Genomic DNA, 27,986 nt, shown 5'->3' on the forward strand with positions numbered 1-27,986 from the left:
GCCAAGGAATTTTTTTCCATCATGACAGTGCACTTGCTCGTTCTTCGAGGGTAGCAAGGGCTGTCCTATGAGAATTTCACTGGAAAACCTTACCCCATCCACTCTACAGCCTTGATTTTGCCCCTTCAAACTTCTTTTTGTTTTCAAAACTTAAAGAACATTTAAAAGGAACACAATTTGGGTCCCTCAAGGATGCCAAAACTGCTGTTTTGATGTGGTGTAATCAAAGAGCACAGAATTCTTCGGGGAACGGTTAGAGAGATTAGAGAGATGGAAACACTGCCTTTGGAAGTGTATAGACCTAGATGAAGGATATGTCAAGAAACAATAGCTTCACATTTCGGTGTTTTAGTTTAATAAAAGTTTCTATTATTTCGTAGCAATAATTTTTTACTTACTCTCATATATTTACTCATTTGTTTATGATCTGTCTTCCCTCACTAAAACAAAATTTCCTTTTGGGTAAAAATTTTCATTTCTTTGTATATTGCAGTACCTCGACATCTAGACTTGTGCCTGGCAAATACTCATAGCTTAACAAACACTTATTTGCTGAATAAATTACAAAATGAATGAATGTGCATTTAATTTAAGGTGAAGCCATTCTGAAAGTTAATTAGGAAGATTATTATTGAAATACTATATGGATTTCAGTATGTCCCAAGTTTTGCTTATAACATAAACCTACACTATATAGCTGGAGAATGATGTAGCATTTTCTTCAGCATGATTCACACTGTGTAAGCTCATAACATAAACTAGGATGTATGTAGCATAATAAACATCAGTCTAGATAATTCTGGCCTTCAGAGTAGTTACAGAGTGGTTCAGAAATATACGTTTTAATCATCTACAATAATGAAATTATCTAGCAACCTTCCAAAATCTTTACTCCATCTGTATGTGTGAACAGCTTTGGGCATTAAATAAATCCAGGCAGGTTGGTATATTGGCTCAAGGGCTAAAATGGCCAGAGTCATTTTAAGAGTCACTAAAATGACTATGTCAATCCCAGTTTAATTTTCTTTCTGTAGGTCTACCCATTGTTGTCCACGAAAAAACGCTAATAGGTTACACGCCTTTAAGTAATAATTCTTCCCATTCATTTTAACTAACTCCTTTCCATCTGTAACGTGGTCCTACAGTACATGTTTGCAACAAAGAGCCAAATGAAATCCAATTATCTCCAAGATGCTCTGCAACTTTTTTACATTGGAGACACTTTTGTATTAGAAATATATCCTTCTTTGAACAAAGACAAATTTTAGGACTTCTTTTTGTCTAGAGATTATTTCTCAGGCAAAAATAATATGCATTACCTAGCTGCTTTCTCTAGCTGCAAATCTGTAAAGCTCAACTTAAACAGTGTAAAAAGGGCTAGCTTTATTGGATTGCTAAAATAGATAACCTCAAAACTATTTTTTTCTGGAAAAAAATTCTCTAAATTTATTTAATGTTCAGAGTAGACAGCCTGGAGACAAGCCAAATACACTGAGTAATGTACATTAAAGTTTTACCACTTCATTTTTTCTGTTCAATATAACTATTCAAAATAGTTACAATATATTACAACATTCTACAGAGCAGTAGTTTGGGACTGGGTACTTTGCAACATGCTTACTGTGTAAAGTAAATATAGAAAAGAAAAATGATTTTCGTACTCATATAAAATGGAGCAGATGGCTACTAGTTGTAACTTTGTTATATTAATATATACAACATGTTTCCTAGCTGCTATGTCTGTGTAAAAAGTTGGCTTTTATAATGCGAATTCATTGTCAAACAAATCACTTTCATGCTGAAGATGGTGTAGAGAAAATAAATCAAGTCCAAATCAAATGAAACGTTCTTCCATCCTTTCCCTCCAGGAATATCAGAATTCATTTAACTATCCATTTGTTCTAACGAAGTCGCCTGTTGTACTCATAATGCAGGTGAGCTCAGCAGCATTCCCAGTTTGGTCTGCTCTCACAAACCAGAGCAAATGAGCAGAGTGGTGCTCCCACCTGGCTCCTGGGTCAGCTTATAAGTGATTTGACTTTGTTTCCTAGTGTGGAACACAGAGGAGCTAAGCCATAAGGTGCTTATCAGGTCTCTTCCAACTTTAAGTTGGTATATTTTCCCCTTTAAAATAAGTATCTCTAAAAAGGTGAAGAGGAAAGAGAAGTTTTGTTTCTTCAACAATGTGTGTAGCTCTCACATTTTTTGCAAATCCAGAAGAGAATTTTAGAGTTAATAAGACCTAAAAACCAAAAAAAGAAATCAAACCCGTTGCCATTGAGTCAATTCTGACTCATAATGACCCTATGGGACAGAGCAGAACTGTTAGAGATCATCAAAGCAGATTTGATGCTATCATTCACCCCTTACTTCCAGGACTTTTGCCAAAGTTTTCTTTAAAAAATCTAATCATGCCATGTTGTTGTTGTTAGCTGCCATCAAGTAGGCTCCTGACTCACAGCAATCCCACATACAACGGGATTGGACTGTTGTGCTCTATGAGGTTTATGATGACTAATTTTCAGAAGTAAGTCACTAGGCCTTTCTTCCTAGTCCATCTTAGTCTAAAAGCTTCACTGAAACCTGTTCAGCATCACGGCAACATGCAGAGCTTCACTGACAGACATGAGGTGCATTGGCTGGGACTTGAACCTGGGTGTCCTGCAAGGAAGGCTGGAATTGTACCACTGAACCATGCTCTTGATTACGCCATACCTCTGACATTTGCTTCTCCATTTGCTTACCAGTCGATTTAGACATCTTCAGACTTAGCACTACAGACAAATCTCCATATAATTTGGTCCCACCCATCCAATCCTGCCTCATTTCCTGCCATATCTCTCATTTTCCTTACACACCCCAGCAGACAATATACTTAAAAAAACTCTACACCTCTGTGCATGCTATTCCTTCTACCTGCAGTGTCCTTATTCTCTTTTCCCTTGGTAAACTCCTAGCTATTAGGACTCCTCAAGTAGAGTTAGTCGCATGTACCCTCCTTTGAGGACTTACAGCTAATTGCTTATATTTCTATCATAGTCTTTACTACATTGTATTGTAACTTATCTATTAAAGTCTGTTTTACCCACTAAACTTTTTTTTTTTTTTTGAGGAAAGAAACCATGTCTTAGTTATCTTTTGTGTGTGTGTGTGCACTTCAGATGAAGGTTTACAGAGCAAATTAGTTTCTCATTAAACAATTAATACACACATTGTTTTGTGACATCGGTTGTCAACCCTGAAATGTGTCGATGCTCTCTGCTTCTCGACATTGGGCTCCCCATTTCTATTCCTACAGCTTTTCTCTCCTCTCCTGCCTTCTCATCCTTGCCCGTGGGCTGGTGTGCTCATTTGGTCTGGTATACATGGTTGAGCTACATGTATTACTGTTTGTTTTATGAGCCTGCTAATCTTTGGCTGAAGGGTGAACCTCAGGAGTGACTTCAGTACTGAGTTAAAAGGGTGTCTGGGGGCCATAATCTCAGAGCTTCTCTGGTCTCTGTCAGACCAGTAAGTCTGGTCTTTTTTTGTGAGTTTGAATTTTGTTCTACATTTTTCTCTGGCTCTACCCAGGACCCTCTATTGTGATTCCTGTCAGAGAAGCCAGTGGTGGTAGCCAGGCACTATCTAGTTGTGTTGGACTCAGTCTGGTGGAGGCTTCAGTAGTTGTGGTCCATTAGTCCTTTGAACCAATCTTTCCCTTGTGTCTTAGGTTTTCTTCATTCTTCCTTGCTCCAGATAGGGTGGGACCAGTGGAGTATTTTTGATGGCTGCTCATAAACTTATAAGACCCCAGATGCTACTCACCAAACTAGGATGTATAACATTTTCTTTATAAGCCATATTATGCCAATTGAACTAGATGTCCCCTGAGACCATGTTATCTTTGTGTTGCTATCTTCCACCCAAGAGTAACTTTTTAAAATAAATAACATTAATAGGTGATTTTGTTTTCTGATAATAAAGTGAATCATAGTCATTGTAGAACAGTTTTGCAATCAGAAAAATAAAATTATATTTTAAAAAGTTATGTATATCCCAAAGAGGCTTAAAAACAGTAAAAATTATAACACTTTGGCAGCAGAATTAAGTGTGGAACTTTGGGGTGCACAGAAAAATAGAGGACTTTATTATCAATTTGTGAGTCATGTTCTGTTCTATATGATTTTTTTTTTCTTGAGCAGAAAGCAACCACTACCTCTATACCATCTGATATTTTATGTATAGGCCCATCTCTAACACCAAAAAACAGGCATCAGTGGCCAGAAACACTTCTTTATGGTTATTATTCTCTGCTATGATTCATAAGATAATAAATGCATAAGGCATTTTTATGCCAGCAATGCATGTAACAACTTTTCTTGGTAGGTTTCTCAATTGCTTCATTTTTGTTTAAGGAAAACATGGAAAAAATTAGAGTAGCCTCAGGAATGCTCAAAGCTTTTCCTTTATTTGGCGGAAGATGCATCTTTGATTTTACATAATATATCCTGTGTAAAGTGAATAAAAGAATCACTGGTGCCATAACGAAAAAAAAGTTACTAGATGTTCTAATTACATCTTTGTCTTTTTTTAATCAGATACAACAGATCAAAGTCATGTAGGACTTCCTGAACTTGTCCTATGAGTTCTTCATATATTGATCTCCTATGAAATATGGTTCCACTCTAGAATGCTGGAAGGCAAAGCTTCTATAAATATCTAGACAATTAAAAGAGCAAAGTTTCAAAATTCTGAAAAACTTCATATTTAACACAAAATTCACATTATTAATACTGACAATGTGATCATAATGACCTCAAAAATATAGGTATCTTGTAAAAAAAATTATAGCTGATATTAAGTATATATTAAGTATGTTTTAAGATACTAAAATAGAAAGGAATATGCTTATATATTCATCCATCTCACAATATAATGTTGAAGGCAATAACAACCAGCCTATTAACATCCAGCATGCTGTAGGTACAAGATGAATATCATACACTTAAAGTATATTTTCTAAAAGAAACACTTTCATTATTCTTTATCACAAAGAATTAATTAAAATGAGAGAATGGAATTGGTGTGTGTCATATTGTTCAATAATCTGAAACAGATTAAAATTGAACACACTCTCTTTCTCGACCCTACATTCTTCTTGTTGCCTGACCTCTGATTCTTGGGATGTAAGCCTTCAGAAGTCTTCAGCCTACCACCTGACCTGCAGATTTTGGATTGGCCAACCCCTGCAAATTTTTGAGCCAGCAGAAGCCTTTAACCTGTCTTCTGACTGGCAGATTTAAGACTTGCCAGCCCCCACAATTGTGTGAACCATTTCCTTGAAGTAAATCTCTCTATATATATTCAATATACACTTCACTGGTTTTGCTTCTCTAGGGAAGCCAGACTAAGACAGGGGTGTCTTAACAGTATGTAATATTTGAGCTGGTTACCGAAAGAGAAGAGCTTGTTAGAGAATGTAACACCGACAATGTTTTGTATGAAGAAAGAGAAGGAGAAGCTTTCTTACTTTCTCAAACACTGTGGTGTTTTTCTCAGTTTGCCTTAAATCTTGTTTTATGGATCTTGCAAACTCTTGGTCCATTTTCATGTCTACCTGAATATGAGATCTATCATTTATATTCTCTTTTGGAGACCCACACATTTTTAAAAAGGCCCTAATAAATATGAATATTTATTAATTAAAAAAAAAGAATTGAATACCTCTAAATGATGTTTCCAAACTAAACTGGCTTAAAATATACATCTAAATCTATCCAGTACATCCTATATTAAAAATAAAATAATGAACATGCAGTGATACAAGTCATGATAGTAGTTCTAGGCCCTACTTTAAAAGAAAAAAACAAAGTTCAAGTTCAAAATCAAAACCAAAGTAGACTGGAAGTCATTTGATACAGTTGGGCCATTGGTCATGATTAAAGCTATTAGAATACCTAACAAAGGAAAATTTTCACATACCAAAAAAATAATCCCATGGCATTTTTTTGTTAACATCTTTTGATTTCTCTGAAGTTGGTACAGTGAGCTTTATCATTTATATTACTGTACTAAAAGAATTAATCATAGAATGTGTCTTATTTTCAGAGAAACTGTCACTTAACTTTCTTTATCCATCTTATTATATCCATGATGCAGAATCAAATTCTAGATATATCCAAAAATACTTATGGAGAAATATTTTTGTTTCCACCTTCATCTTTGAATATATTATAAACTGGCTACAAAATATCACAGACTTATTTCTGAGCATCTCCTGCTTATGTTTTCTGGTGTTCATATAAAAGAAAGTTTTTGATCTTTTAGGAGTCATGAATCTACTTAAAATCTTCTGATAGCTATGACATTTTCCTTGAAAAAAAATGTACACACTCACAATTTTGCATCGAAATGCAGGGCATCTATGAATTCCAGATTAAGAACAGGTGTTCTATAATAAATACTTGATTTTTCCAGAGGAAATGGCACTAAAATGTATGAAAAATTCTGGACTTATCAAAAGAAAAATAAATCAGTAAATTGTTTGAAAGGGAGCTTAAAAGATTTTGAGGGTTGATTACATACGGTATTGGAAGTGAAGTTTATATATCTATTGAGAAACTGAATGCTTTTATAGGAACAAAAGGGTCTCTACTGGCTTGTTCATCTCTGATGAAATGTCTTCCCCAGGGCTCCCGTCATTGTCAATTCAAGTAGCTCAACGGTGCCTGTGCAACGAAAATGGTTCTCAACAAATCCATTCATTCATTAAAAAGATGTTTATTGAGAATCTCCCGTATGTTAGCATCCTTCCCAGAATACCAGGTTTTGAGGATATAAACATGAATAAGGGATATAAAATCCTCACTCTCATGAAGTTTACATTCTAGTAGAAAGGAAGAGGAACATTAAACAAGTAAGCAGGTAATTTGAGATAATGATAGGTGCCATGAATACTCTAAGAGAGGGCCCTGTGATGAGCAACTGAGGTGAGGGTAAAAATTCTCTAGAAAGTGATATTGATCTGAAATCTCAAAGAATGAGAAAAAGTCAACTGTGGAAAGATTTGGGCAAAGAGTACCAAGCAGGGGGAATAGCAGGAACAAAGGCCCTGAGGTGAGAGCATGCTTGGCTTCTTCAAGGAACATAAACAAGACCGGAAGGCTAGAGTATACTGAGAGCAGGAAAGCTTGGTTTGAGATGAAGTCAGATAGAGCTGGGTATAGATCATGTAGGACGTTGTATGTCATTAAAAGGACTTTGGGTTTTACTCTAAACGTGACAAGAAACCATTAGAGGGTTTTAAGCAGGGAAGTGGGTAGCAAAACCTGATTTATATTTTAAAAAGATTATTTTGTCGGCTGTGCCCTTAGAAGCAATGGGAACAACAATGGAAAATGCAGCATCTTCCATTCAAGGCAGATATACAGAAATTTCTAATGGTAATACCGAACAAAGCATGTTGTAGACTGCAAGTAAGACTCATCTCCTGACTAAATGAACATAATTTTTTTAAACATTTGCTATTAACAATTAGTTTACAATAATGTAAAACTTCAGAAAACTCTGTCTATACCTTATTGGGAGTACAAACTTGTAATTGGATCCCTGGTAGCAAAGTGATTAAGAGCTCGGGCTGTTAACCAAAAGGTTGGTGGTTTGAATCTACCAGCTGCGCCTTGAAAACCCTATGGGGTAGTTCTACTCTGTCCTACAGAGTTGCTATGAGTTGGAATTCACTTGACGGCACACAACAAAACAACTTTTAATTGGTTCAATAAATAGTTATTGAACTACTTCTATATTCCAGGTATGTACTGTCCTAGCCCAGTACTTCTCAAACAATCTGTGGTGAAGGACCACTTTGTTTTTCTTTCTCAATCCATTGTCGATTAATACTTCTATAAAATACAATAAAAATAAGTTACTAGAAAAATCAAATTTAAAATGACATATAAAATACAACCCTAATTTGTTATTGTTAGATTCAGCAAACATAAGATATAATCAGAAGGAACATAAAGGAAAAAGAATTACAAAACTGTACATGTTGTTTAGTAAAATTGAAGATGATTGATACAGAGAATTTTTAATATATTTGTAACTTTTTGTCATTCCACAATAGTAACTAAGGAGTATGCAGGAAATAGCAAATTCCTGTATTAAACACTTATTCATAACACTTTGAACAAACACCAATATATCAATATTAAAACTTTTTAGCATGATAAATAAGTTTGCTTATAGCTTGTTAAATTATCTAATCGAGGCTGGATTGACAACAATGCTGCTTGCAGGGGATAATGGATTTCTAAACTGTTTCTGTTTCGTTTTAGTAACAGAGTAGAGAAAACAATCTCAGAAGGGGAACATTGATGGGAATGAAAGGAAAGATGGGTTTTAAAGCAATTTTGGCAAACTCCGGATGCTCATTTTTAACTTTTATACAAAACGAGGCATATATTTTCGATATACATCTTCAATCCTTCATCAGTAGCCAGCTACAGCAACTTATTGTTAAAGTTATAGTTAAAACCCAAACTGGTCTATAACCTGTTCAATGAGTATAGACTTACAACATGAGTCCACTGATCATAAGCTTGGATATTGAAGCAATTTCAAATTGCTACAAAAGCTTCTAAACACTTATTCTTAATCTCTACACTTTTGTCATCACAGAATAATTACAAATAGTTCTTAGATCCACAACAGTTTGTGGACTACAGTTTGAGAAGCACTGCTCTAGATGACGCTTTCTAAGAAAAAAATAAAGCTGTATGTTTTCAAAATCATTAAATTCACTATACAGGGATGATGTCTAAAAGCCAGAAAAAACAAACCCATTGCCGTCGAGTCGATTCCAACTCATAGCGACCCTATAGGGCAGAGTAGAACTGCCCCATAGAGTTTCCAAGGAGTGGCTGATAGATTCGAACTACCAGCCTTTCAGTTAGCAGCCGAGCTCTTAACTACTGTGCCACCAGGGCTCCGTCACTGTTATAGACAGCAAATATTAGAAACAGCAGCAAGAAAGCCCAGCATTAAACTAGAGGGATTGTTCACTAAATGAAAAAGGAGTTTGGGTAATTTATGCCTCTGACTACCTGGCACCGTTTCTGATGACTGCAATTTGTTCTAACCCAGGGTTTCCTAAAATGAATACTTTTTAGAAGCACTCAGATCATTCTCTTGCCTCATTCCTCCCTCCAAAATAAATAAACTACATTAAAGTAACCCAGCGTTTAGTAAAATCTATTCCAACTTGTTTTAAACTTTATTTAAACCACTCTTATAATTTCGGCTTTTCTTAGGTCAAATAACTATGTATATAAAAGTAATTGTAATCAGTGAGGGGCTGGAGCTGCCTCATACTAGTTGGAGAGAGCTAATTGTGTGAATTTCTTCCCAACTCCATACTCAGTTGGTTAGGCTGGTAGTTAAAATCAGGCCGGGTAGGAATAATTTATACCTGGAAATCAGCAAATGCTACAAATCAAGCCCCCACCCACCCAGCAAGCCAGAGCTGGTTGTGAAGCATTTGGTACTACACCACTGATTACAATTAATGTCAGTTTCAAATTTCTTCAGAGTAAGAATTGTCAAAACGATATTATAATATTTGAAATATTTCAGGTGCCATTTCCAAGATGGTCTCATTCATGGTCTTTCAGCACCCAGCTAACAGCAAGAAAATGTCTTCAGAAATGATATGAGATAATCTAGCATTCGGTATAAATTTATATTATTGTTTCTATGTTTCTCATATAGATACACATGCACCCAATTACAAGCAGAAGTAGCAATAATGCAATAGGTATAAAAGAAGAAGAATTGCGTGTGTGCGTGTAGGCGTATGTGTAAAATTAAAAACGTGATCTAATCATTGCTTATATACTGGCCAGACTTTACTAGCAAACCTCCACTAATTTCTTCTAGAGAGCAGCAAAAGCTAGAGCTAGAGAAAAATTGCTTGAAACTGTGGAAGAAGCAAAAGTCAATGAACCAGTTGAAAGATAATAGCATGAGAGGTAAAACTCATGGCTTGCATCTAAGAGCAAACAGCAGACTAGCCTAAAACAACTTAATTCCATTTCTGAGAGATAATATTATATTTTAAAACAAAATCATTTTTAAAGGAAATGGGAAGAGGATAAATGTAAAGATCCAATAAATGGTTAGATATTGGTGGATGGGTAGACAAATGGTTACCAAGTGAAGGTTTTAAAAAATGAGCAATTTGCCTCTGTTTAAAGTGTGATTCTAATATAGTTAAGGGCCATGTTAGGTCACTGTAATCCATAATCCTAGACTGGACACTTAGTCTGACTGTTGGTCTTGAAAACACATGCCTGTGGCCACAGGAGAAAGCCAGAAAATTCAATGACTCACCATCATAAGCATCATAATTCAAATGCATGTGGACTTTATGGGAGGTAGATAAAATCTTTCTTTTTTAGGGCAATAACCTCATTTGTGGGGGTGTGTGTGCAAGCACGCTTTAGGTGAGAGTTTACAGCGTATACTAGTTTCTCATTCAAAAATTTATACACAAACTGTTTTGTGACATTTGTTGCAGTCCCTACAATGAGTTTAGCACTCTCCCCCTTTCCATTCTTACTTCCCCATATCCATTTGTTGAGTTTAACTGTCCTTTCCTGCCTTCTTGTCTTTTGGATAGGTGTTGCCCATTTGATCTCGTACACTTGATTGAACCAAGAATTACAGTCATCACGTGTGTTATTGTTTGTTTTATAGGCCTGTCTAATCTTTGGCTAATAGGTGGATTTTGGGAGTGGGTTTAGCTCTGAGTGAGCGGGCTGTCCAGGGGCCTTAGTCTTGGGGGTTCCTCCAGCCTCTGTCAGACTACTAAGTCTGGTCTGTTTTTGTGAATTTGAATTTTGTTCTACATTCTTCTCCTGCTCTTTCATGGACCCTCTATTGTGATCCCTGTCAGAACAATAAGGGGTGGTAGCCAGGCACCATGTAGTTCTTCAGGGCTCAGGCTGGTGGAGGCTGTGGTTCATGTGGTCCATTAGACCTTTGGACTAATGTTTTCCTTGTGTCTTTGGCTTTTGGGTTTTTTTGTTTGTGTTTTGTTTTTCATTCTCTTTTGCTCCAGACAGGATGGGACCAAGAGATTTATCTTAGATGGCCACGCGCAAGCCTTTAAAACCCCAGACGTTACTCACCAAAGTAGGATGTAGAACATTTTCCTTACAAGCTATGTTATGCCAGTTGAGCTAGATGTTCCCTGAGACCATGGTCCCTAGGGATCAGGCCCAGTAACTTGGTCCCTCAAGGTATTTGAATGTGTCTAGGAAGCTTCTATGGCTGTGCCTTGGTCAAGTTGTGCCGACTTCCCCTATGCTTGTATTGTCTTTCCCTCCACCAAAGCTAACACTTGTCTACTACCTAGTTAGTGATTTTCTCTCTCTCTCCTCCATCATAACCATCAAAGACTGTTTTTTTTCTGTGCAAACCTTTTCCTCAGTTTTTACAATAGTGGTCTCATACAATATTTGTCCTTTCGTGACTGACTTATTTCACTCAGCATAATCCCTCCAGATTCATCCACATTGTGAGAGGTTCCACAGGTTCATTATTTTTCTTTACTGTTGTGTAGTATTCCATTGTGTGTATGTATCATAATTTGTTTATCCATTCATCTGTTGATGGGCACTCAGGTTGTTTCCATCTTTTTGCTATTGTGAATAATGCTGCAATGATCTTGGGTGTGCATATGTCCCTTGTGTGATAGCTCTTATTTCTCTAGGACATGTTCCCAAGTAGTTAACTTCATCTTTTGATATGACGGGTTTCATAAATCATTAACATCTATCTTGTTTATATTCATTTCTTCTCCTAATCAGGCAAAAATGAAGTGAAAACCAAACTGTAAATAACAGTAATTCCAAATCTTAGAAAAAACTGTTTTTCAAATATTATTAAAGATGTTTACATCAAAAATGTTTAACACATTAGCTTCATCCCCACCTTACAACATTATGTGATCAAAAGAAATCTTAAGGATTATTATTTTTTCCTTGAATAATTATCATTTGTATGTTATTTGAATCTGAGCTTATTTTTACAGCATAGCAAAAACAGCATCTTAGGGAGATGTAAATTCTACTTAAAAATAATGAAATATAGAATTAAGAAGACATATCTACCCTTTCCATTTTGCAAGGATTTTCTTATACTGAAAGATAACTCTTTAGTAACTAGAAATCAAAAGTCCTCTGCTTTTTGAATTAAATGAAGGGATAATCTCTCTATTCTCAGTTTCTTGCTTTCTTTTCTTGTTAAAGGAGGAAAAATGCCATATCACAGTTCTGCTCCCAAGCTGCTTAATATTCTTATTTTCTTAACTGAGCCCTTGATTTCCCCACACCTGCAGCCCTTTAATCACTCTCAGTGATAGCTTAGTGTCCTAACTATTTATATCTTCCTTACATAGTTCTTATCTCCAGAGACAAAATAAAGTTTATGTCAATATTAACTTGAACAATAGTCTTTTAACAACTACACAATAACTTTCTTAAAACTAAAATATGTAGGATGTGCCAAAATGTCCATCAAGGTAAAGATAGAAGACAAAATGCCTTCTCCATTTCCTGATCTTTCAATTATTGATTCATAAATTTGAAAAATTAAAAATAGTAGTGATAAATATGGCACTGTTCTTGAGATTTTCAAAAGGCTGCATAATTGTAGTCAACAGGAAAATAACCTCTTCATTTGAGATTGTTTTCTTGTCACAGGAATTAGAACACACTCACCATTAAGCAACAGTAGTAACTATGATGAAAGATTAGTAAAAATTCTTTTTACTCAAATTTCAAAAGAGGCATGTTCCCAGACATAATTATATATTCACAAGTCATAAACTTAACTTCATCTTTTTCTTCACATTTTGGGAGATAACAAAAGAAGCCTCAGCACATTTAATTAAAAATTGCTGTATTTCTCCTGCATTGTCAAATACCATCCCCATATGAAGAATAAACTATAGTCATGTACCATATAACGTCCATTTGGGTAATGTCTGACCAAATATACATCCATGGTCCCATAAAGATATACAGACAGCTCCTGGGTTATGAATGAGATCTATTCCTAAGTCTGTCTTTAAGTCAAACTTGTAAGTAAGTCAGAACGGGTACATATGGTTCTTATTTAGCATCAGTTAGTCAAATGTTTATCTTCGTATATAGTATATATTTTACTTTTCTATGCATCTAAAATACTTAAGAAACACTTTCAAACTGCAATGTTTTCCTGAGCTTCACAAAGTAATGTGTGTGTTTGTTATTATAAACCATTGTACTTAACTCATATTTTCAATATAATAGGCTTTATGGCCACATAGCTTTATGGCAGTTCGTTTTTAAGTATGAGTTTTCTGTAAGTCAGACATTCATAAGCCAGGACTGCCTGTAATATGGTGTTTGCCTAATGTTCAAATTGTATAATGTCCTATTTCACAGACCATGTAGTGGAAGTTAATTAACCCATGACTGGATTACTATCTGCATTTTACAGATGAAGCAATGGGGGTTAAAACAAAACCAAACCCATTGTCACTAATTCTGACTCAAAGCAACCCTATAGGGCAGAGTAAAACTGTCCCGTAGGGTTTCGAAGCAGCAGCTGGTGCATGCAAACTGCCAGCCAAGAGTTAGCAGCCACGCTCTTAACCACTGCACTACCAGGGCTCTAATGGGGATTAGAAGTAGAAATTAAGTTACATTTGTCCAATGCCAGCCAGTTTATAAGTGGTAGAGATTCCAAATCAAACCTGACGCTTTTCATCACCAGGATATACTTCCTCCTTTAGACAATGAGCAAGAAGTTTTGAAACTAATTATTTTCCCTTGTACTTTAAAAATCCATATAAATACAGTATTTTGGAAATACATGGAAAGAAAGCAATCATAACTCATATGAATAATAATACTTTCCAAACCCATTGCTGTCAATTCCAACTCATAGCAATCGTATAGGACAGAATAGAACTGCCTCATATGGTTCAGAAAGCTATACAATCTTTACAGAAGCAGACTGCCACATCTGTCTCCCATGGAACTGCTTGTGGGTTCAAACCACCAACCAGCCAAGCTCTTTAACCACTGTGCCACAAACACTCCCTTTAATAATACTTTACATGTGTATAATTGTTTACAAAATTGCTTCCACATTATTTCTTTTAATACCATTTTATGAAATCCTTAATTTCCATTTTGAGTGTTATTTTAAAACATCCTTCAAGATAATACACCCAGAAAAATGTTTAGGTTAAATTCTATGGTGCAAGTCAATGGCTTCCTGCTGAGAAACTGCTCTCCTGACAATCTGTACTTCTCTACCCACGTAACTCTGACAAGTGACCTTACATAATCATAAGAATAATCATGAAAGACTAACCAGCAACTTCCAATTTTAAGCCCACAGAGAATGAGCTGTGAAAAGTTTATTGTGACCTCATTCTTCAACTTCTAAAGTTTCAGAAGTTTGACTACAAACTGATAATTCCCAGCCCCATTCTTTGTTTTTATTACGTGAATTTGGCCATTTCAAGAACAGGGAGAAAAACCAAAATCTCTCACTGCTTTCTACAGAAGGGTCAAGCAAGTTCAGGCATTCACCCATCCATTCCATCTCCAACAAATCTGTAGGTAACTTTATTTTTCTTTGCAAACAGGGGAAATAATTCATCTTAACATTATATTTTACATATAAAGAAAGGCAAATAATTACAGGGAAGTATAAGCAACAGTCAAGAAATTAAACGACCTATTGCACTGGGAAAATCTGCTACAAAAGACCTCTCTAAAGTGTTAAAAAGCAGAGACGTCACTTTGATGACTAAGGTGCCCCTGACCCAAGTCATGGTATTTTCAATCACCTCATATGCATGCAAAAGCTAGACAATGAAAAAGGAAGACCAAAGAAGAATTGATGCCTTTGAATTATGGCGTTGGTGAAGAATACTGAATATACCATGGACTGCCAGAAAAACAAACAGATCTGTCTTGGATGAAGTATAGCCAGAATGCTCCTTAGAAGCAATGATGGTGAAACTTTGTCTCGCTTACTTTGGACATGCTATCAGGAGGGACCAATCCCTGGAGAAGAACATCATGCTTGGTAAAGTGGAGAGTTAGTGAAAAAGAAGAAGTCCCTCAGATGGATTGACACAGTGGCTACAACAATGGGCTCAAACATACCTACTATTTTAAGGATGGTACAGAACTGGATAATGTTTGGTTCTATTATACATAAGGTTGCTGTGAGTTGAAACCAACTCGACAGCTCCTAACAACAACAACATTAGTTTGACGTGCTAATCTAATTGGATGGGCATCAACTAAATCTTTGCAACAGTATTTTCTTGGTGTGCTTATTACATTGTGCCCTATATGCAATAAACTGTGACAAAATAATCTAGGTCAGTCTTTAAGATCAGCTCTAAGGGATCAGAGGAATCAATTACATGCATGTAGGTCAATCACAAAGCATTGATTGGACCATCCACTTAAAATCTAATTGATTATTTTGCACTTGACTAACTATATCTGAAATAACTAATATGAGAAAAAAAAAAACCTGTATCAGCAATTTAATACTTAATGGGTAAGCCAAAGTAAAAAGCAGGTTTTTTTGTTTTATTTTGTTTTTATGTCACATAGTTTGCAACTACCTTTAAAAATTTTTTGGTTTCAATGGGTTTGTTTTTAAAAAGCAACTAAAAATAAAATATTTTATCTTATAGAAATTATTTTCTATTGTAATTTATGCATCTTGTAAAAAAAAAATCAGACAATACAAAAAAAGTACATAAAGTATAAAGCTAAAGTCATCTCATAATATGACCCTTATTTCTAGTTTTCTAGGCAAATCTTAATTTACCCTTGTAAGGTTAGCTTTTTAGATGTTCTTCTACTAAAATGCCTAAAAAAACATATACTTTCAAAGTTAAAAATGGAAAAACAGTAAATTGTGATCTTTGGACACAAACAATGCTTGTGGAGAAAGACAGAGAAAACCAGAAATTTCTCTCTCATTTGACAGAAAGTATGTATTGTTTACTTTTCCTTCTCTAATGCACGTGTTTAATATTTTGAAATTCAATTGCTTCAATCCATGACTACTCAGCCTTACAAAAAGTTGTGATAAGCAACCTTTTCAATGATGTTGTTGCTGTTGTTAGGTGCCATCGAGCTGGCTCCAACTCATAGCGACCCTATGCACAACAGAACGAAACACTGCCCGGTCCTGCACCATCCTTACTATCGTTATGCTTGAGCCCATTGTTGCAGCCACTGTGTCAATCCACCTCGTTGAGGGTCTTCCTCTTTTCTGCTGACCCTGTACTTTGCTAAGCATTATGTCCTTCTCCAGAGACTGATCCCTCCTGACAACATGTCCAAAGTATGTAAGAGGCAGTCTCATCATCCTTGCTTCTAAGGAGCATTCTGGTTGTACTTCTTCCAAGACAGATTTATTCGTTCTTCTGGCAGTCCACAGTATGTTCAATATTCTTTGCCATCACCACAATTCGAAGGCATCAAATCTTCTTCGGTCTTCCTTATTCATTGTCCAGTTTTCACATGCATATGAGGTGATTGAAAATACCATGGCTTAGATCAGGCGCATCTTAGCCTTCAAGGTGACATCTTTGCTCTTCAACACTTTAAAGAGGTCCTTTGCAGCAGTTTTACCCAATGCAATGCATCTTTTGATTTCTTGACTGCTGCTTCCATGGCTGTTGATTGTGGATCCAAGTAAAATGAAATCCTTGGCAACTTCAATCTTTTCTCCATTTATCATGATATTGCTCATTGGTCCAGTTGTGAGGATTTTTGTTTTCTTTATGTTGAGGTGCAGTCCATACTGAAGGCTGTGGTCTTTGATCTTCATTAATAAGTGCTTCAAGTCCTCTTCACTTTCAGCAAGCAAGGTTGTATCATCTGCATAACGCAGGTTGTGAATGAGTCTTCCACCAATCCTGATGCTCCATTCTTCTTCATATAGTTCAGCTTCTCGGATTATTTGCTCAGCATACAGACTGAATAGGTATGGCGAAAGAATACAACCCTGGCGCACAACTTTCCTGACTTTAAATCCATCACTATCCCCTTGTTCTGTCCGAACAACTGCCTCTTGATCTATGTAAAGATTCCTCATGAGCACAACTAAGTGTTGTGCAATTCCCATTCTTTGCAACATTATCCCTAATTTGTTATGATCCACACAGTCAAATGCCTTTGCATAGTCAATAAAACACAGGTAAACATCCTTCTGGTATTCTTTGCTTTCAGCCAGGATCCATCTGACATCAGCAGTGATATCCCAGGTTCTACATCCTCTTCTGAAACTGGTCTGAATTTCTGGCAGTTCCCTGTCAATATACTGCTGCAGCCATTTTTGAATGATCTTCAGCAAAATTTTGCTTGCATATGATATTAATGATATCGTTCTCTAATTTCCACATTTGGTTGGATCACCTTTCTCGAGAATAGGCATAAATATGGATCTCTTCCAGTCAGTTGGCCAGGAAGCTGTCTTCCATATTTCTTGGCATAGATGAGCGAGCACCTCCAGTGCTGCATCCGTTTGTTGAAACATCTCAATTGATATTCCATCAATTCCTGGAGCCTTGTTTTTCGCCAATGCCTTTAGAGCAGCTTGGATTTCTTCCTTCAGTACCATCGGTTCCTGATCATATGCCTCCTCTTGAAATGGTTGAATATTGACTAATTCTTTTTGGTATAATGACTGTGTATTCCTTCCATCTTCTTTTGATGCTTCCTGCGTCGTTTAATATTTCCCCCATGGAATCCTTCACTATTGCAACTCGAGGCTTGAATTTTTTCTTCAGTTCTTTCAGCTTGAGAAACGCCAAGCATGTTCTTCCCTTCTGGTTTCCCATTTCCAGCTCTTTGCACATGTCATTATAATACTTTGTCTTCTCGAGCCGCCCTTTGAAATCTTCTGTTCGGTTCTTTTACTTCATCAGTGATAGTTCATTTAATTTAAATTTTTTTAATTACTCATAAGAAAATAAGTATTGTAAGAAAACACAGAAAGCACATCCTCCAATTTATATAAGTTGCTGGACTTAGTTTCAGGAGACTATCTAATATCTCTATTGTGGGGTTCACAAAATTTTGCATTCATCAGAATCACCTGGAGGGTTTGTCAAACAACAGACTGCTGCACCCCTGGGCTTTCTGTATCAGTAGGTCAGAGCTGAGACCTGAAATTTTGTATTTTGAACAGGTTACAGGTAATGCTGATGGGACAAGTCCAGCCAGTATATTTTGAAAACCATCTGATCTGTATAAAGGTATAAACATCACTTCAGAACTCATCTCTCCAAGATTTATTGTGACTGATTCTTGACTTAAATGGAGAATTTATCACTGTGTAAATAGCGGATTTCAGTAAACGCTATTTACTGATCAATTCTAAAATTAGACATGAAACAAATTGGATAACAAACCTACCAGTTATTAAATAATCCATTTTTCCCTTGTTTACCAATTGAGAAAATTTTGGCCTGGGTTTTAGAGAGTAGAGATAAGTAAAATGACCTTTGGATACTGAATCTTTCTACCTATTGAGTTTCTTTTCAACATACTTTTGTTTTATTTACTAACAATAACGATCAACACAGTCATCCTGATACAGGCAATATAGTGGTAGAGTGAAATCTCCTTAACAAAATATTGTTAAAATTGTTGATTCCAAAAAATTTTTTAGAACAATTTTATGGTAATAGTAGATAATGATTTTGGGAACAAAAGAGATCACAGCTTGATTTTTCAGTTTCAGTGAAGCTTGAAGTTCATGTTGCTAAAATCCAAAGTGCCCATTAGTTTGTTTTGATGTTTATCTTTAACCCTGCATGACTAATTTAACCATCATGTTTCTCCTGTTTTTAGGCCTACAGTGAGATGTTTAAGTCCTTTCCCATAGTTCCACAAGATCTATCAAATTTTGAAAGCTACTTGAAATATTGATGACAATGGGAGAAAATACTTAATGATGTTTCCTTTTCCTTTGTCAATATGTTATGGTATTCATATGACTCCCTCTGGTGGCAAATGTAGCATGGACTGTTAATCTTTTTTCAAAGATAATACATGTATGCATTTTTTCTTTATGTAGTCAATGATTCTTTCCCTCCTGTCTGAAGTTTTCTTCCCCTTTTTTCTTGCTACCCACAATCTGATGTTACCATTGAAAGTTGTCACAAATAATCAATTCAGTCAATACAGAAATAGACTGAATCTCTTTGTCAAAAATAAGCCTGGAAAATGGTGTCAAATAGATTATGCAGCCTTTTACCAATCAAACCAGAACAAAAGCATTGTTAAAACAATTAATTAAAGAAAATTACTCACAAAAACCCAATCCCAAATCCTCTAAACATATCAATTCATAGTTACATATCAACTTAGTCTAAGAAAACCTAAGTAGCTGAGTCCAGAAAATGTCCTCAGAGCTCCATACACATATAACATAGAGTCATTCCGAGCTGAATTTGAATTCTGTCTCTGCCACCCGGTAGCTGAGCAACCTAAGTCAGATTACGTAACCTCCATGAGTCATGGTTTTCATAGTCACAGAATTGTGAACTCGTAAGGATTAAACAAGACAATGAATTTGTAGAGCCTACTACTGTGCCCAACATTTAGTACAACACTAGTTATTATTAAAGTTCATTCTTGTGGCACAGTGGTTAAGAGTTGGGCTGCTAACTAAAAGATTAGCAGTTTGAACCCACCAGCCACTCCTTGGAAACCCTATGGGACAGTTCTATTCTGTTATATAGAGCCACTGTCATGGATTGAATTGTGTCCCCCAAAAATATCTGTCAACTTGGCTAGGTCATGATTCCCAGTATTGTGTAATTGTTCTCCATTCTGTCATCTGATGTGATTTATCCTATGTGTTGTAAATCCTAACCTCTATGATGTTAGTGAAATGGGTTTAGCAGCAAGCAGTTCTGTTAATGAGGCAGAACTCAACCTACAAGATTAGGCTGTGTTTTAAACAAATCTCATTGCGATATAAAACAGAGAATTGAGCAGAGAAGAGAGGGACCTCATACCACCAAGAAAGCAGCACCAGAAACAGAACCATCCTTTGGACCTGGGGTCCCTACTCTGAGAAGCTTCTCAACCAGGGAAGACTGAAGACAAAGACCTTCCCCCAGAGCCAACAAAGAGAGAAAGCCTTCCCCTGGAGCTGGCACCCTGAATTCAGACCTCTAGCCTCCTAGACTGTGAGAGAATAAATTTCTCTTATTAAAGCCATCCACCTGCAGTATTTTTGTTACAGCAGCATTAGGTAACTAAGACAGTCACCATGAGTTGGAATCAATTCCGTGGCAACAGGTTTTGTTTTGTTTTTTAATTAATAAATTGGAGCAATGGGAAATAGAAAATCTATATTTCTGTCTGATTTTTATTTGAACCTTTCAGAGCAGCTGAATCAGATGATATGGAATGGTGTTTTTGATTGAATTGTGTCCCCCAAAAAGATATGGAAGACATATCTGAAGATCAGGACATATTTGAAGTCCTGACCCCTGTTACCTGTGAATATGACCCTGTTTGGAAACAGGGTCTTTGAAAATGTTACCAGTTCTACTGCAGTAGGTACTAATCCAATATAAGTGGTGTTCTTATAAAAGAGGAGAAGAGACACAGACATACACGTGGAAAAGAATTTCATGTGAACTACAGCTGCAAGCCAAGGAACACCTGGGTCTACCGAAAGCTGAAAAAGACAAGAAAGAACCTTCCACTAGAGCCATTAGGGAGAACATAACCTGCTGACACCCTGAATTCGGACTTTAGACTCCAGAACAGTGAGGCAATAAATTTCAGTCATTTTAAACCACCTACTTTGTGGTAATTTATTATAATAGCCGTAAGAAACTACGTAATACAAGGCATAAGACTCAGGTCAGGTCAAGCTCACAAAAGTGAAGAATGGCATTTGCAAGTCAACTTCCCTAGTAATAGTCAAGCAAAAAGCACCAGCTGCAGAAATGAGGCTAATTTGCTGTGTCTTGATATGCTAACATATCACACCTAACGTCAGTGGTGAAATATCAGAGAATTCCCCTTTTATTAAAATATGCCTGATAGTTCTATGGCTCAAGTCAATACGTGGGCTTATTTCTGAGCTAAGAGATAATGTGGATCTATAGGAAACAAGATCTTCACGTTCTCAAGGAAGAAATAATTTTAATAACCTTTTATATTTACTGTAACAGGAGAATGGAGTAGTAAAAAGGTAATTTTACATCCCCTAGTGAAATCTTGGAAACCCTGGTGGCGTAGTGGTCAACTGCTATGGCTGCTAACCAAGAGGTCGGCAATTCGAATCCACCAGGCACTCCTTAGAAACTGTATCGGGCAGTTCTACTTTGTCCTATAGGGTCGCTATGAGTCGGAATCGACTCGACAGCAGTGGGTGGGTTCAGAGAAACCTTAAAAAAAAAAAAAAAGAAACCCTGGTGGCATACTGGTCAAGAGCTATAGCTGCTAACCAAGAGGTCAGCAGTTTGAATCCACCAGGGGCTCCTTGGAAACCATATGGGGCAGTTCTACTTTGTCCTGTAGTGTCATTATGAGTCAGAATCAACCCCACGGCAACGGGTTTGGTTTTTTGGTTTTTTTTTTTTCTTAGTGAAAGTTTCTTTTACTTGTTTAACAAAATAATAGACCTGTAAAACATGGAAGATTATTGTTGTTGTTGCTAGGTGCCATGGAGTTTGTTCTGACTCAGAGCAACCCTATGTATGACAAAACAACACTGCCTGGTCCTGCACCATGCTCACAGTCCTTATTATGCTTGAGCCCATTGTTGCAGCCACTGTGTCAATCCATCTCGTTGAGGGTCTTTCACTTTTCTGCTGACCCTGTACTTTACTAAGCATTATGTCCTTCTCCAGGGACTGATCCCTCCTGACAATATGTCCAAAGTATGTAAGACAAAGTCTCGCCATCCTTGCTTCTAAGGAGCATTCTGGTTGTACTTTCTCCAAGACAGATTTGTTCATTCTTATGGCAGTGCATGGTATATTCAATATTCTTCTCCAATACAATTCAAAGGCGTCAGTTCTTCAGTCTTTCTTATTCATTGTACAGCTCTCAAATCCACATGATGTAATTGAAAATACCATGGCTTGGGTCAGGTGCACATTAGTCTTCAAGGTGGCATCTTTGTTTTCAACACTTTAAAGAGGTCCTTTGCAGCTGATTTGCCCAATACAATGCATCTTTTGATTTCTTCACTGCTGCTTCCATGGGTGTTGATTGTGGATCCAAGTAAAATGAAATCCTTGACAACTTCAATCTTTTCTCCATTTATCATGTTGTGGCTTATTGGTCCAGTTGTAAGGATTTTTGTCTACGTTGAAGTGTGATCCACACTGAAGGCTGTGGTCTTTGCTCTTCATCAATAAGTGCTTCAAGTCTGCTTCACTTTCAGCAAACAAGGTTGTGTCATCTCCATAACGCATGTTGTTAATGAGGCTTCCTCCAATCCTGATGCCCCATTTTTCCTCATACGGTCCAGCTTCTCGTATTACTTGCTTAGCATGCAGATTGAATAGGTGTGGTGAAAGGATACAACCCTGACGCACGCCTTTCCTGACTTTAAAGCACGCAGTATCCCCTTGTTCTATTCAAATGACTGCCTCTTGATCTATGTACACATTCCTCATGAGCACAATTAAGTATTTTGAAATTCCCATAACTTAACATAAATTATGTTATCCATATATTATTACGGCCCACACAGTTGAATACCTTTGCATAGTCAATAAAACACAGGAAAACATCTTTCCGGTAGTTTCTTTTCAGCTAGGATCCATCTGACATCAGCAATGATATCCCTCATTCCCCGTCCTCTTCTGAATCTGGCTTGAATTTCTGGCAGTTCCTTGTCAATATACTGCTGCAGCTGCTTTTGAATAATCTTCAGCAAAATTTACTTGAGTGTGATGTTAATGATACTGTTCGATAATTTCCGCATTCAGTTGGATCACCTTTCTTGGGAATAGGTATAAATATGGATCTCTTCTAGTCAGTTGGCCAGGTAGCTGTCTTCCAAATTTTTTGGCTCTTTCGCCTAGGACTGCTGTTTCTTGCCATCAAAGAAGTACAATCCAAGATTTGGATGTGAGTTTAAAGGAGAAAAGGCAGAGGAAGATACTTGGCCTGCTTTGTCTCCAGCTCATGATGTCAGCCAAAAACAAAAAGCACCAACTGCAGAAATGAAGCTAATTTGCTGTACATATATATGGTGTCTTGATATGCTAACATATCACACCTAATTGCAGTGGTTGAATATAAGAGAACCCTATAAAAGGGTCCTCTGCCTGACCAAGAGCCCTGGTAGTGCAGTGTTTAAGCATCAGGCTGTTAATCAAAAGGTCAGCAGTTTGAATGTACCAGCCACTCCTAGGAAACCTATGGGGCAGTTATACTCTGTCCTGTAGGGTCTCTATGAGTTGGAATCAACTCAGCGGCAACTGGAACGGGTTGCCTGACCAGATCTCTTGGCAGCCTTGTAGGGAGGGTTGGAAGGTATTCATGGGTTTTATGCATGGATTACTGGGGGAAAGGAAGAAAGAGTGGGCATAAATAGAATTCAGTGCTTTTCAGTCAATATGTACAAATTATGTAATATAAAATGCCTTTACAGTAATACCGTCGGCTTCCCAGAGTTGGAGCCCTGCTGGCGCAGTGACTAAAAGCTTGGCTGCTAACCAAAAGGTTGGCAGTTCGAATCCACTAGCCACTCCTTGGAAACCCTGCGGGGCAGTTCTACTCTGTCCTGTAGGGTTGCTATGAGTCAGAATCAACCAGACAGCAACAAGTTTGCTTTGTATTCCCAGAGTTAATCATTTCCAGACCTACCCAAAATTGATAGTCAAAATGGCCAAAAATTACAAGAAAGAACATTATCAACGCTGCCAAACATCTTTTACATATATTCAATGGCAGAGCCGTGTTTGATTCCTCCTCTCCATTGCACCACACATGTATTTACCCAGGCCTCTTGCCTTGTCTGTTTTCAAAACACCTCTCAAATGTACTACCTACAGGAGCTCTCATCACTGCTTCCTCTCCTGCATTCTGTGTTGCACAGGAGTCTTTGAATTATGCCATTTTACAATTCCTTGCATCCATTTACTTCTCGCCATCCTCTTGTATATCAGTCAGGGTACCAACAGAAAACAGATGGCACATTTAAACTATATAACTTGGGGTGAGTTGAATAGCAAGAATAGTTACAAAGGAATGAGCAGTGGCTGAAGGAAACCAGAAAGGGATAAAGAAGTATCTTGAGAGCCATCACACCTAGACCAGAAGGGAGAAGAGTAGAGAGTGGTTAGCAGACCCACAGAGGGTGGCTGTATGTATAGAGCCGCCAGACACAAGCTGTAGCCTTTGCTAGAGGACTGCAGCCTATGGCAACCAAACAAGGAGGGAGCCTGGGCGGAATCAACATTTCAGCCTCACGCTTCTCCTTTCTTCTGACCACCTACAGTTATCTCTCCTTGGCCAAACCTAACCAGAAGCTGGAGGGTGAAGGCCCAGTGGAGCAAAGGGAAAAATGCAGAACTGATCTGGAAAGGAAACAAAGGAATTCAAGCAGAAGCCACTCTGAAAAGGCTACATACTGTATGATTCCAACTATATAACATTCTGGAATAAGGCAAAACTGTTGTCATTTGCCATCGAGTCGATTCCGACTCCTAGTGACCCCAGTGGATGGAGTAGAACTGCCCCATAAGGTTTTTCAAGGCTGTAATCTTCACAGAAGCAGACTGCCACATCTTTCTCCCTCGGAGTGGCTGGTGGGTTCTAACTACCGACCTTTCAGTTAGCAGCTGAGCACTTAACCACTGTGCCACCAGGGCTCCTTCAAAACTATAGAGACAGTAAAAGTGGTTTCCAGGGACCCTGGAGGAGGAAAGAAATAAGGGATAAATAGGTGAACCCCAGTGAATTTTTAAGGCATTGACACTATTCTGTATGATATGGTGATGGTGGATTTTTTTGCATTTGGCAAAACCCATACAACTGTACAACACAAAGAATGAACCCTAATGTCCCTAAACTATGGACCTTAGTTTATAATAGTGTACCAATACTGATTCATCAATTGTAGTAAGTGTATCACTTGAATGCAAAATTTTAATACTAGGATACAAAGTGTATGGGGAGAGAGGAGGTATATAGGAATCTCTGCAATTATTTGCAAACCTAAAACTGCTCTAAAAAATAAAGTCTATTAATATTGGGGAAAAGAAGAATTCCATAAGTATGCCATACCATAATTTTGCTACAAACTGGCATCATTTCCTACTTGGATTATTGCAACATCCTCCTAATTATGTTCCCTGCCTCCAGTCTTGCCTCCTTCCAGTGCATTCTACAGATTAGACAGAATGATCTTCTAAAAGCGAAAATGTGATCATTTCAATTTCCTACCAAAAGCCATTTAGTGGTTCCCTGTTGCTTTTGGGATAAATTTCAAACGCCTTCTACAAGGCCTTTGAATGTGACCCTGGAATACATTTTGGAGCCTCATTATTCACTATTTTCCAGCCCATTCCTTACATTCCATACAACGTATTACAGATTGAATTGTGTTCCCCACAAAATACGTGTTGCAAATTCTAACCCCTCTGTCTGTGGTTCAAGGAGCCCTGGTGATGCAGTGGTTAAGCACTCAGCTGCTAACTGAAAGGTCAGCGGTTCCAACCCACCAGCCACTCCATGGGAGAAAGATGTGGCAGTCTGCTTCCTTAAAGACTGTTGTCATTGTGCCAACTCATAGCAACCCTATGAACAACAGAACAAAACAGTGCCCAGTCCTGTGCCATCCTCACAACCACTGTTATGTTTGAGCCCATTGTTGCACCCACTGTGCCACTCCATTTTGTCAAATGCCTTTCTCTTTTCACTGACCCTCTAAGATCTACAGCTGCCAACCAAAAGGTAGGCAGTTTGAATCTACCAAGTGCTCCTTGGAAACCCCATGGGGCAGTTCCACTCTGTCCTATAGGGTCGCCATGAGTCGGAATCGACTGGACGCAGCGAGTTTTTTGTTTTTGGTTTCTACTTTACCAAGCGTGATGTCCTTCTCCAGGGACTAGTCTCTCCTGATAAACATGTTCAAAGTAATATGAGACGAAGTCTCACCAGCCTCGCTTCCAAGGAGCACTCTAGCTGTATTTCTTCCAAGACAGATTTGTTTGTTTTTCTGGCAGTCCATATATTCAATATCCTTCATCAACACCGTAACTCAAAGGCATGAGTTTTCCAGTCTTCGTTATTCATTGTCCAGCTTTTGCATGCATATGGGGCAATTAAAAACATTATGGCTTGTATCAGGTGCACCTTAATTCTCAAAGTGACATCTTCACTTTTTAACACTTTAAAGAGGTATTTCGCAGCAGATTTGCCCAATGCAATACATTGTTTGATTTCCTTACTGTTGCTTCCTTGGGTGTTGATTGTGGATCCAAGGAAAATGGAATCCCTGACAACTTCAGACTTTTCACTGTTTATGATGATGTTGCTCACTGATGCAGTTGTGAGGATTTTTGTTTTCTTTATGTTGAGGTGTAATCCATACTGAAGGCTGTAGTCTTTGATCTTCATCAGTAAGTGCTTCAAGTCCTCTTCACTTTCAGCAAGCAAGGTTGTGTTATCTGCATATCACAGGTTGTTAATCAGTCTTCCTGCAATCCTAATGCTGCATTCTGCTTCACATCGTCCAGCTTCCCTGATTATTTGCTCAGCATACAGATGGAAAACGTATGGTGAAAGGATACACGATTCCTGATTTTAAACCACGCAGTATCCCCTTGCTCTGCTCAAATGACTGCCTCTTGGTCTATGTACAGGTTCCTCATGAGCACAATTAGGTGCTCTGGAATTCTCATTCTTCACAATGTTATCCGTAATTTGTTGTGATCCACACAGTCAAATGCCCTTGCATAGTCAATAAAACACAGGTAAACGTCTTTCTGGTATTCTCTGCTTTCAGCCGAGATCCATCTGACATCAGCAATGATATCCCTCATTCCCCATCCTCTTCTGAATGTGGCTTGAACTTCTGGCAGCTCCCTGTCAATATACTGCTACAACCACTTTTGAATGATCTTCAGCAAAATTTTACTTGTGTGTGGTATCAATGATATTGTTCGATAATTTCCTCATTCCGTTGGATCACTTTCTTTGGAATCGGCACAAATATGGATCTCTTCCAGTCTGTTGGCCAAGTAGCTGTCTTCCAAATCTCTTGGCATAGACCAGTGAGCACCTCCAGAACTGCAACTGTTTGTTAAAACATCTTAACTGGTGTTCAAGTCCTGGAGCCTTGTTTTTCACCAAAGCCTTCAGTGCTGCTTAGACTTCTTCCTTCAATACCACAGGTTCTTGATGTAACCCATAAAGACTACAGCCTTGGAAACCCTATGAAGCAGTTCTATTCTGTCCTATTAAAAAAAAAAAAAAAATAGGATCACTAAAAATTGGAATCGACTGGATGGCTATACCTGTGGCTATAATCCCATCTGCGAATGAGGTTTCTTCGTTATGTTGAGGCAGTATCAGTGTAGGGCATGTCTTAAATCAATCTCTTTTGAGATTTGAAAAAAGAAAGAAAGAGCTGATTAAGCAAGAGTAAGAAAGCAGAGATGGCTTTTATGGTGGAAGATAGATGCTGAGCCACATGAAGGTCACCAAGGAAAGGAAGCTGAAAAGACACAAGGACCTTCCTCCAGAGCCACAGAGAAAGCCTTCCCCTAGAGCTGACACCTTGAATTCAGACTTCTAGCCTCCTAAACTGTGAGAAAATAAGTTTCTGTTTGTTAAAACCATCCACTTGTGGTATTTCATATAGTCCAGCTTCCCTGATTATTTGCTCAGCATACAGACCGAATACATACTGTGGAA

At 37.6% G+C, this 27,986-nt stretch overlaps 1 long non-coding RNA gene across 1 annotated transcript in view; it reads right to left on the reverse strand.

The window, feature by feature from the left end:
- Positions 1 to 14,506: 14,506 nt before the first annotated feature.
- Positions 14,507 to 27,986, reverse strand: part of LOC135232223 (uncharacterized) — an 80,958-nt gene continuing 67,478 nt past the window's right edge. Inside the window, exon 2 of the long non-coding RNA XR_010322651.1 lies at positions 14,507 to 27,526. This is a non-coding gene — a long non-coding RNA (uncharacterized LOC135232223). The remainder of the gene's footprint in view (positions 27,527 to 27,986) is intronic.

This window comes from Loxodonta africana, chromosome 8 (genome assembly GCF_030014295.1).
Source record: "Loxodonta africana isolate mLoxAfr1 chromosome 8, mLoxAfr1.hap2, whole genome shotgun sequence".
NCBI lineage: Eukaryota > Metazoa > Chordata > Mammalia > Proboscidea > Elephantidae > Loxodonta > Loxodonta africana.